The sequence below is a fragment of the Populus nigra genome, chromosome 10 (genome assembly GCF_951802175.1).
Source record: "Populus nigra chromosome 10, ddPopNigr1.1, whole genome shotgun sequence".
Lineage (NCBI taxonomy): Eukaryota > Viridiplantae > Streptophyta > Magnoliopsida > Malpighiales > Salicaceae > Populus > Populus nigra.
The window spans coordinates 10652989-10664488 of NC_084861.1; positions in this window are offsets into that span (position 1 = coordinate 10652989).

Consider the following 11500-nt stretch of genomic DNA (forward strand, 5'->3'; position numbering starts at 1 on the left):
CCCCCATAGCACATTTGCGCATGAGATGAAACTCCTCGCCCCTACTTCGATCGCTGGCTGCCTTTTTTTATATTTTTTAATCTTAATTTCCCATATAATTAATTTGTCTAAAATTTGATTGTGAGAGGGAAAGAAGGAGGGCTTCCCTTGAAGATGGTAAGAGGCTGACACCATTTTCTTAATTTGTATGCCTTATTAGGGTGCGTTTATTTTGGTAGCTCAACTGGCCTTTTATTTTAAAAATATTAATTTAATATTTTTGAACATATGTTGATGTTTTAGTACTAAGTATATAAAAAATATTAAAAGAATCATATTAATTTAGTCTTAATTAAAAAAAATATTTTAGTAACCGCGTGGGTTCTAAAAGATGAAATTATTGCGCCGCGATAACTTGTTTGAATCAAAGTCTTCGGTTTATAGGAATCGCATTGTCTTTTGTGGTTTAGTTAAGAGGAATCTAAAACCTTGAGAAGGAAGAGAAGTAGAAAACAATGCGTATTTGACCGAATCCACTTTGAAGATTGGGCAAAAAAATATCAAAGATAATGTTTCTGGACTGGACCAGCTAGCTAGTTTCATAAGAACCACAGGATTTTATTCTAGTTAGGACGGGAGGGACAAGCCACAAATTAATACTAAATTTCACAAATCACTTATTCAGGAATATACACGCTAGGAGTGAGATTAATTTTCATGACATATATATACTTGACCCCCACCGTTATGTGCGTGCTTTCCTGCAGTCCGTGATACGTAGCATAATTTGATCATGAAATTCTCTGCTAATTGTGTCATGAATATATACAGGGAACATAGGCGTCCAGGAAGGAAAAACTCAGGCAAGCAAACTTTGTTGTCAGTCGTCAATTAATCAACCTCCTGATAATTGAATCGGATAGCAGCCGGAGCTAGCGTTAGTTTTGTCAAATGCTTTTAGAAACTTACAGCCATCAATCTTCAATGTCTAAGATAGAAATATGGTGACGACGTCTGCGAGCGTAGGAGTTTCGACCAAACCTACAACTAGAGAATAGCTATCGTGGCCCTAGATAGGAAAGAAGACGAGAGAGAAATCAAGATCATCTCCGTTGGTTAAGCAAGGGGACGGTCATGGAACAATTTCATTTTTAGGCCTTGGCCCACCAATACAACGATTGATGCTGACAGCAAAACTACGCTTTGGGGTTCATTAATTCGAGCTTATTAAGCATTAGGACATCTGTTAAATACAGAAAATAAGGATCAGCTGCACGAATTTATCCTATAAATGACACTTATGATGACAATGAGATGAAATCATTTCTCATTTGGTTGTAAGCTTGAAATGGATAGCCATATCTAAGTCTTCTTGGAAGCATTATTTGACAATGGGATTATTCCTTTTATATGATGAAAAGTTGCAATCCCACAATGACGCTTCATTGTATCATGCTTGCCTAAACGTCAAGTAAATTTGCCATGTTACCTAAAAGGGGGGAAAGCCTTTTTTTTTTTTGTTTGATCGGTCAATTTTATGGCTTTAATTTGTGAGCAAATTAATTAGTAAGCTGACAATTTGCAAGATTTCTGTAGTTATATGGGGGTAAGCCTATGTATTTGTTTGATCGGTCGATGTTATGGCTTTTTGTGAGCAAATCGGGTGATAATCTGCAAGGATTGTGTACTTAATTATACGAATTAAATTTCTTTCAAGTTTCTGCTAATTAACACGATGCATCCATGTTAGTTAGTTTGATCTTAGCATTTTAAATTAAATAAAGGACTAAGATCTTATTAGTATCTATGACTGGGGCTCCCCGCAATATTTTTTACTTCTTAAACCTTTTTAAGAGTCTTAATGATGTATATTGTCGTGATTTTTTTATTTTTTAAAATCTTTAAAATTTTATTTTAATTATTTATTGTTAATTTGATGGTAAGATGTATCTTCATACGAGCTTGCGCATCAATATCGATCGAGTTCTCTTTCCAAGCGATATTAATAATTAATTAAAGGCGCACATCCTACATGCATCATCTTCACACATTCAAAGAAATTTAATAAACTCTTTTTTGTTACTGCATGCCTCCAAGATTTAAACCGAGAAAATCAAGGAATAAAGCAATGCATCTTCACCGTCAGGCAAACCAATTGCAGTTATTTTAATCATTTTATATATTTTTTGAGATGAGTTGGTGTTGGAAAACCACTTTTCCTTTATTGATTTTAATTTTTAATTTCCAGTTAAATTCCATTAATTCCTTATGAATCTCAGCTTATATACATCATTGCTGAAGAGAAGAACCAGGGATTTAGGATTGGAGGGGAAATAAGAAATCAAGTGGTTTTTTGGATGCAAAACATGTAAGATTGAAGGACGTAATTAAGAATTTTAAAATTGCAGGAATAAAATGTTAAATTTCCCAAATTTGGGGTGCCATGGCGCTCCACCCTTCAATGGAGTTCCGTCCCTGCCTACCGGAGTTCAACCAGTAAAATTTCTTTGAAACTTCATGGACTTCTGACAGCCCATGAAATATTTTTCAACAGCATACAAGGATGAAGGGTCTACCATGGAAGCCAGCATGGTCCAGAAGACCATCTCTTTAAGTAGTGGTGCTAGTTTCTCAACCGCTGGTTCTGCTTCTAGTAATAGACAGACCTACCCAAGTAACTACAGGCCATTAATGAACAGTCAAGGAAACGATCCTCTTCCATCAATGGAATCGCCCACCTTTAATTAGAGGAGGGGGATTCCCTTGTTAGATTTGTGGTTTCAAAAACCACACAGTAGATCGTTGTAGGCATCGATCGCTATGAACCCCGAACTCTACCGTCTATTCAGCCACTCTATCATGTACTACTTAATTAATTCCCAGATCGTTAGGCTAAAGTGAATAATTCTCTAGGATTTATCTATCAATTAATTAAGTTTTAAAATTAAAATGATTATTTAATATAATATTAAAATCCTAATGAAAAAACAATTAAGAATTTAAATTTTACTGTCTTAAATTTTTTTTAATAAAATCAAACATGAGATAATGACAAGTACATGTATACATGGGGAGGAAAGAGTTTCTCTGGCATATTTAACCACCCGAGCCGACTGGAGAAACGAGAGAGAAAGAGAGAAATGTAGCGTACGTGAGGGAGCGAGCCATAGATCGATATTAAAGAGGCTAGAGTAATTAAGGAAATAAATTGTTTAATTAATTTGGATGGGATGCATAAATGGCCTTTTCCTTAAAGTTCAAAGAAACGCCTCAAGTATTTAAAGGGCGGGCATGAGGAGTGGGGACGGATTCGAATCTCTTTTATTAATAATTAAGCTAACTTGATCTTTAAGCAAGCCGGTCACTTTCACCGAAGTTCATGAAGGATCTCTCTGATCACTGATTAGCAGTAGATAAAACTTAAAAATGAGAAAGCTTCCATATATACATGCATCTATGGCATTTTACACGATAGCAAAAATGCTTCACCCGTCACCGCCTGATCAGTCATGGATCTAAAGCTGTGGAATTTTCATGCTGATGCCCGAAGAAAATGTAGGGCCTGTCGTCAGTGAGTTACAACTCGAAAGATCTTATTCGAGTATTTTGTATGATGTGGTCATTATATTCACGTGAATAATTATTATCGAAAGGTCAACACGGTCACTTCATGGAATCTTCTAAATTTAAACAAATTAGCTGGGAGTGGGGTAATCAGATCAAGTGGTGGCGATCAAGAAATGTGGCTTTAAGAAGAAACCCACTTGTGGGTTGTGGGAGCCCCCGCCGGGCCTCCTCAACTATACCCCGCCATATCTTATGGTCTAGGGCAGTCAACATGGTTGTTCGCGTTGCCATGTTGACTTTACCGTACGTGATTAATGCCCTGCAATTCTACAGAAAAATCTACGCTCCTCTGTGGTTGTACGTACGTACATATCGGTGTGTGTATATATATATATATTAAACCGAAACGAGTTTTAGGAGTAACCAGAAAAATTAAAATTAAAATTTAATATTTTATATAAAAAAATTCATGTGAATATAGGCTATATATATTATAAATAATAAAATTTTAAAAAATATTTTAAAATTTTTTTTATCTCACATTGAAAAAACATAACTTTTTTTGTGAATATAAAATATATATACTAAAGGGTTTCAAATCTCGCATTGAAAAGATATTATGTTATTCTTTTAAATTGAAGTATTTAAACCAAAATTTTTTTTATTCTACATTGAAAAAATAATTTTTTTCTTGAGAATATAGAGTATATATGCTAAAGGGTTTCAAATCCTATATTGAAATAACATAACTTTTTTTTTGTGAACATAGAGTATATATATGAAAAGGTTTCAAATTATACATTGAAAAAATAAAATATTTTTCTAATATTTATATAATGAACTTTAAAAGGTGTTAATAATTAACTAAAAAAATATGAAAAAAGAGGAGTTTAGAAGAAAAACCAAAATTAAAAAAAAAATATCAAGTCTCGTCCAGGTTCGTCAGGGTCATAAATCGACCTGCCAGAACAATCAAGTTTTAATGGGTTGTTGTACCGGCCGACTTTATAATAAACCCGGATCAATTCCTAGATCGAACTGTGAAGCCAATCCATGTGTTAATAACTGTGATATATATAGCCCATTCTACGTGCATACAGATCACATTCATTGTATTAACTCAGTTACATTAATTAATAATCAATTACAAGTAATAACATGGTTTCCTACCCTTCAGAGATCACAATGAATATCTTTGAGCGAGGTGTTGTTTGCTTGAAGATATATAAAATAATATTTTTTTAAAATAAAATTATTTTTAATATCAGTATATCAAAATAATTTAAAAACATAAAAAAACAATTAATTTTAAATAAAAACATTAATTTTTTTCATAAATACTTTTAAAATAAAAACAACATAGTTCAAATAAAAAAGCGAGTTCATGACCTCCTGTGTGGAGACAAAAGAATAAAAAAGGGCACCGTAATATATGTGTGTTCCACTGATTCTACTACAATCTTGATCATAGCATATCATATATAAAAACTTTGTTGTCATAATCATATCTCATCATTCATTTAATGTTAATTGAAAACAACATCACGAGCACCACTGTATATATAATGTTATATAGACTGGTTCCAAATATGAATGGTCAATTCGATGATTCATTAATTAATTTACTAGGCTGTTTTGAATATTAATTTAGTTAAATTTAAATGATTTAACAGATCAATAATAACTTGATTGAGTCAATGAAGTTCTGAGAGTCTTGTTTAATATATATAAATTCTATTTAATATTGATAAATAATTTGAGTTTTCAACCTCAGCATACCCCATATCGAGTTTGAGAACTATTCGAACTACTACTAGCTAGGCAGGTAGCTAGTCGGAACTTGATCCGTATATATGTCTCCAACCAAGGAATTTGAATAAGCTGAAAAGAAATCTTAAACCACCGAACTTTTGTTTATTTTTACTTTCAAATCAATAAACCCTTCGTGTCTAGCAAATTTTTAATTCTCTGCTATTAAGTAAGCTTCTATTTATCACTAATCTTTAGGCTTCCCTCATATTAACCCTGCAGCGACGGATAGATAAATATTAATTATTCTATCAATAACAAACTTATATACATGTTTAATATTAAATATCCTTTCAAAAACTCTCCGCATATATATATATATATATATATATATATATATATATATAGTTTTTAATTACAAAATCACTGCAATAATGCAGGAAAAAAGGATCAAGTTATGGATGAAATTTGTTTCATTCTTAATTACCTGTGAATTTAGCGAGGAGATTATTTTTTTATTTTTGTTTTTAAAATGACTAGTAATTATGAATTTTTATGGCCAACCATTTATATTTTTTCCTAATTTCTTATCCAAATGTTTTTGAACTGGAGGTGGAAAAATTTAATATATATAGAGAGATGGAATTTATTGAGATATTATTCTCTTTCTTATCCAAACTAACTTGACCTAGATTTCGAGTCTGTTTGATTTCTACTATTTTTCCTGTACTGCAATGTGTTATTCTGTGAAATTAAATATATTAAACTATTTAATAATGAACCGTTACGCTATTTGAATTAAATTACAATTAGCTAGAGACATAATTTAAATTAAATATCTTCTTTGAGAAACTAAATATTGAATTATTTGTTAAATTAATTATTTTTTTTTTGAAAAACACACAGAACAACACAAAATATTTTAAGTAATAAAAAAAAGAAATCAATGAACTACTAAATAATTTAATTAAGGTTATTTAAGAAAAATGAATTTTACATCTTAAACTAAGTTATTTTAAAATACTTCGACTTTTAAAAGATTAAGAACTACGTACCGTGTGTGTGTGTATATTACGGTAAACTGATTAATTTTATAATTTTAAATATTTAAGAATATTTTTATATTTTAAATATGTAAAATAAGATGTATTTTATCTCAAAAATACCACTCCTCGATTGTACTCAATATACTTTTAATTTGATTATATAAAATCAACTTACAGTACTCTCAGAAGCTAAGTAACTAATTTTTAAACCATTAGCAAATATTTTTTTTAATAAATTTAATAAATTTTATTTAAACAAAATGATAAGAGCCAGAAAAACTCGTTATCTCTATCACTTTTTTTTTTTTGGTAATAATCGGGGCTAATAAGCCCTTCTAAATTGAACGAGTAACAGTAGATCCAATCAGGTCATAATACAATAAGGGATAAAGCCCCGACAGTGGTTCTTCTAACACATCTAATCCCTTGGCTAATAAATCCCTAGTTAGCCCATAATTTGCCAACTAATCGGCCACACAATTGGCCTCCCTATACACATGATAAGTTGTTACTTCCCAATCCCTCCCTAACATACATTTAATCTGCATAATTATATTATAATTCCTGTCCACTCTCACACTATCCCCATTAATGAGACCCACTACAACTTTGGAATCGGATTCCAAATCCACCCTCCTAAACCCTCTATCCCATGCAAGTTGAAGCCCAACATAGACCGCCCATAACTCTGCATTAACTGACGAACAAATACCAATATTCCTTGCAAATCCCCCTATCCACGCTCCCAAATGGTCTCTAATCACTCCTCCAGCACCTGCCACTCCTGGATTTCCTTTGCTGCATCCATCCACGTTTAGCTTGATCCGCTCTTCTTGTGGGTATTTCCACCCAACCTGAGTATCTTCCTTACTGCTTCTTCCGTTATCATTACCATGCCTTTAAGTAAACTCAGTATCCCGGACCCATTCTTTTTATAGCAAGAATAGCCCTAAACCAATTACCCTGATCTACTCCAAAAACTCTATTGCACCTTTCTTTCCAAATATACCATAGAGCTATTCCGAATTCCAACGACCAAGCCCTATGATCCGTATTTCTATTTTTGGCGGACATATTTGATACCAGCCATGCATACCAATTTTGACTGAAGAATAACTCTCTATTCTCTACCTTTACGAACACCTCCCAAATTTTACGAGCTTTAGGGCAATCGCGCAACGCATGGGTTAATGTTTCCACTTCAGTACCACAATGATCACAAAATCTATTAGCTGTTAAATGTCTCCGATATCTCAGGTCATTGGTCATAATAGAATTATGGGCTACCGTCCAAAGAAACACTTTGATACGCTCCATGCCTTGCCACTTTCTAATCAACCTCCAAATAGGGTCTTGATCCATCTCCCCCCTTTCCTCTAAAACTATATAAGCAGTTCGGACTGTAAGCTTTCCATTTGAAGAATGATCCCAACCCATCGTGTCGTTTATTCCATCTTGCATTGGTGGAGTGTATCCAACAATGCTCATCACAATTTGCATAGGAATTAGATGGGCAAACACATCCCATTTCCAATTGCCCCTATCGTCCACCATATCAGCCACCGTATAATCAAGAGTCTCTACCTGCACCTCCCTCTCTAAATGATTAATGATAGGCCCATAACTCTCCAACCAACTGTCTCTCCAAAATAAAATCCGTTTGCCATTCCCTACATTCCAGGTTGCATTCTGGTTCACCATGTCCCATTCTTTACAAATGACCTTCCACAACACTGAGTCAGACGGTATTGCCACCGGATTACCTTCCCTTCTCCTAGTGCTCATATACTTGTCCTTTAGAACTTTTACCCAAAGATGATTCTCCTTCATCATTCCCCAAGCCAATTTCATTAAAAAGGCTCTATTCATTGACTTCATTTTCTTTAACCCCATCCCGCCTTCTTCCTTCGGCCGACACATCTTGTTCCAATTCACAAGATGGATTTTGTCTCTACCTTCTTGTTGACCCCATATCCGTATTGTCCCCATATCCGTATTGTCTCTACCTTCTTGTTATCTCTATCACTTAATTAGTTAATCGTTGCACTGCATATCCATAACCATAAGTGCAGCATATATGTACATTATATATATATATATATACAATCTTCAACTTGTATCATTTAAACCCGCCCAAATCGCACCCTTAAAACAACAAGAAGAAGAAATTATGGATGTAATCTGCTAAATTAAAGATATAAATAAAGAAATTGATTTTAGAGTCACCTCAACCTTAATGTGCTTGTAATTAATAAATTATTAGTTGTTTCTCCAACTCTTAATTAAGAGCACACGGGTATATTATTTAGAAGTAATTTTATCTAAAAAAAACGTTGAAAAAAGAAAGACTATGAATTAAGCACCTTTTCGTTTGCCCATTTTATGGAGTAATTATTTAAAAAATACTTTATTTCTAAGTATCGGGTCCATTGGGATCCCAGATCCTATCTTTTGTTTGCTTGCTGCTAATTCTAAGTTGTCTAGCCTTCTCTATAATCAAAGATAATATTGGATTGATTGACTATCTTATTACACATGCATTGGGATAGCCTTGAAATAACATAGTAAATTAAGGAAAGAAAGGAACGAGAAAATAGAAATGACGAGGCATGCATATATAGATCCGCCAGCAAGTTTTGACGACTCGTAGTTCTTGGCAAGCTTCACTCTGGGACCAACTAAACCTATGTTAAGGCCCATTAATCAAAGGAATATACTGCGGATTGTCTGTTTCCTAGCTAGAAAAAATATGGATGCCTGGCTTTGAAAAGTTATTTTTATTTTTCATTTATTTCGATTTGATATTAATTGGACAGCAACGTATATTGCAAGTCTAGCTGTAATTAATTGGACAAGATCAAGACCGAGCAGTCATGAGCTTCCAATAATAAGATAGAAATATATATATGGGCCATGCGGGATTCAATGATGCCACGAGCAAAAGCATTGAAGGATCTTAGTGGTATAATCATAAAAAAAATTAAAAAAAAAATCTCTTGTTTGTAAATTGTAAATGAATTTATAATCATTACAGTTATTGGTGGTGAGGGCATGATTTCTGGACAACCCTGTGATATAAAGAGCTACAGACATGGCTAAACGAAAGTGACATTTGCTATAAAGTCACGATGAGTCTCGACCATTTGTCACTACCATGATTGATAAATCAAGGGTCATGGGCTAAAGCATATATAGTATAAATTATAAATAGAAACTAACGCTTGATCAACCGTGTAAACTTTAGCTTTTTAATAACAGAACTACTACATGGATATTGGAGGTTTAATATACATGTATTCATGTTGTATTTTCAGATTAGGGTTTGGGTATCATGATAAATAATTCAATCTCTCCGATCATGACTTCGTGAGAATCTATATATGAAAGCTTTGCTTTTTGGGATTCATCGCAATTTGCTCTGGGCCAGATTGAGTTTTTTTGTAAAGTAAAAAATTAATACTCACGCATTTTAAAGAATGAGAAAAAATTCTTGACTTGATATTATAAAAAAAAATTATGATTGTCAATCCACAAGAATACAAACATATAAAGATAAAGTTTGTAAAAAAAATTCGGTTAACAAAAAAAAAATCTTAAAAACAAAGAACCAACAAATCAAGGTTAGGTCGACAAAACTCGCAAGCAGGGTAATGCAAACTGAAAAACCTAATAGAAAGCAAATTGACATGTGACTCGAGTGACCCGAGACTTAGGATGGCCGGTTTGGGTTTCAAAAGAATTTTTTGGAGAAATGACCCGATATGAAATGATTAAAAACACGTGGCATGATCATCCCGTGACAGACCTAGTCAAAACTAGTTGATTATATATCCTCTTTTATTTTTTTTAAATAATATCATTTTTATATTTTTATAAAATAAAAAAATATTTGACTTGGGTTCACTTGGGTCAACCCACTTACATGTGACCTGGTATTTGACTTGGATCGACTCTTGAAAAATGACTAAAATTCTGAATTAAATGACAAAATACAAAAAATCAAATTAAATGACTATTCTCTTTTATTTTTTTATAAAATAATATTATTTTTATACTTTTATAAAACAAAAAAAATTGTTTGACTTGGGTTAACTCACTTACACGTGACCTGATATTTGACTCGGATCGACTCTTGAAAAATGAGAGGATAAACTAAAATTCTGAATTAAATGACAAAACACAAAAAATCAAGTTCAAATAAGAATTCAAAACAAAAATAAAAATTAAGAGAAGGAGAACCAAATTTTAAAAAAATTAAAACACTAAGATTATGAATCCAAGATGATATTGCAAAAAAAAATAAAATTGGATAAAAAAGCTAAGAATCAAAATTTAAAATTAAAACATAGAAGGCATAGCCTTAAATATTATAAAACTTTGAATTAAAGGATAAGATGAAAAGAAAAATCAAATTCATAAAAAAATTCAAATAAAAAATAAAAAATAAAAATCAAGAGAATGAGGACCAAACATGAAAAAAATAAAAATTAAGATTATGGATCCAAGGATGAAATTAAAAACAAATTAAAATTTGATAAAAAAGTTAAGAATCAAACTTAGAAATTAAATTATTGTGGGCCAAATATGAAATGTCAAAAAATAAGATAACAAAGTTGTTTTTTTCATGGCCAACATGAAATTCAACGTGGAGGAGAGAGAGAAGAGGAAAAGAAAAGGAAGGGATGGCCAGCGACAAACCATTATTGAAAACACCACACACATCGCCCAACTTGGAAGAGGATGTCGTAAAGCTTCAAACACCGTAGTGGAAGCTATCATTTTTCCATCGACTTGTGGCTTACGCGCTGCTCAAAAGACGTGGAGTCACCTTCTGCACACATTATCAATTTTTTTAAAAAATAAATTTTAAAAATAGAAAAAGACTGGATCACTCCTAACCAAACTTAATAATAATAGAAAAACCTATAGGAAATGAAAAAAAACACCCATAGGTCCAAAGCTTGGAGAAATTGATTTAAAGGGTATTATAGTCATTACATTTTTTTTAGAAAAACATTAAAAAACAAAAATACCCCCTAAAATAATTAAGTGAAAGTAACTCTATAAGGCTATTTAGTAATTTTATTATGCTATAAAAATACGATAGAAATATAATGACCTTTATGAACTTGACAATGATATTTAAACCCTTATAAAAA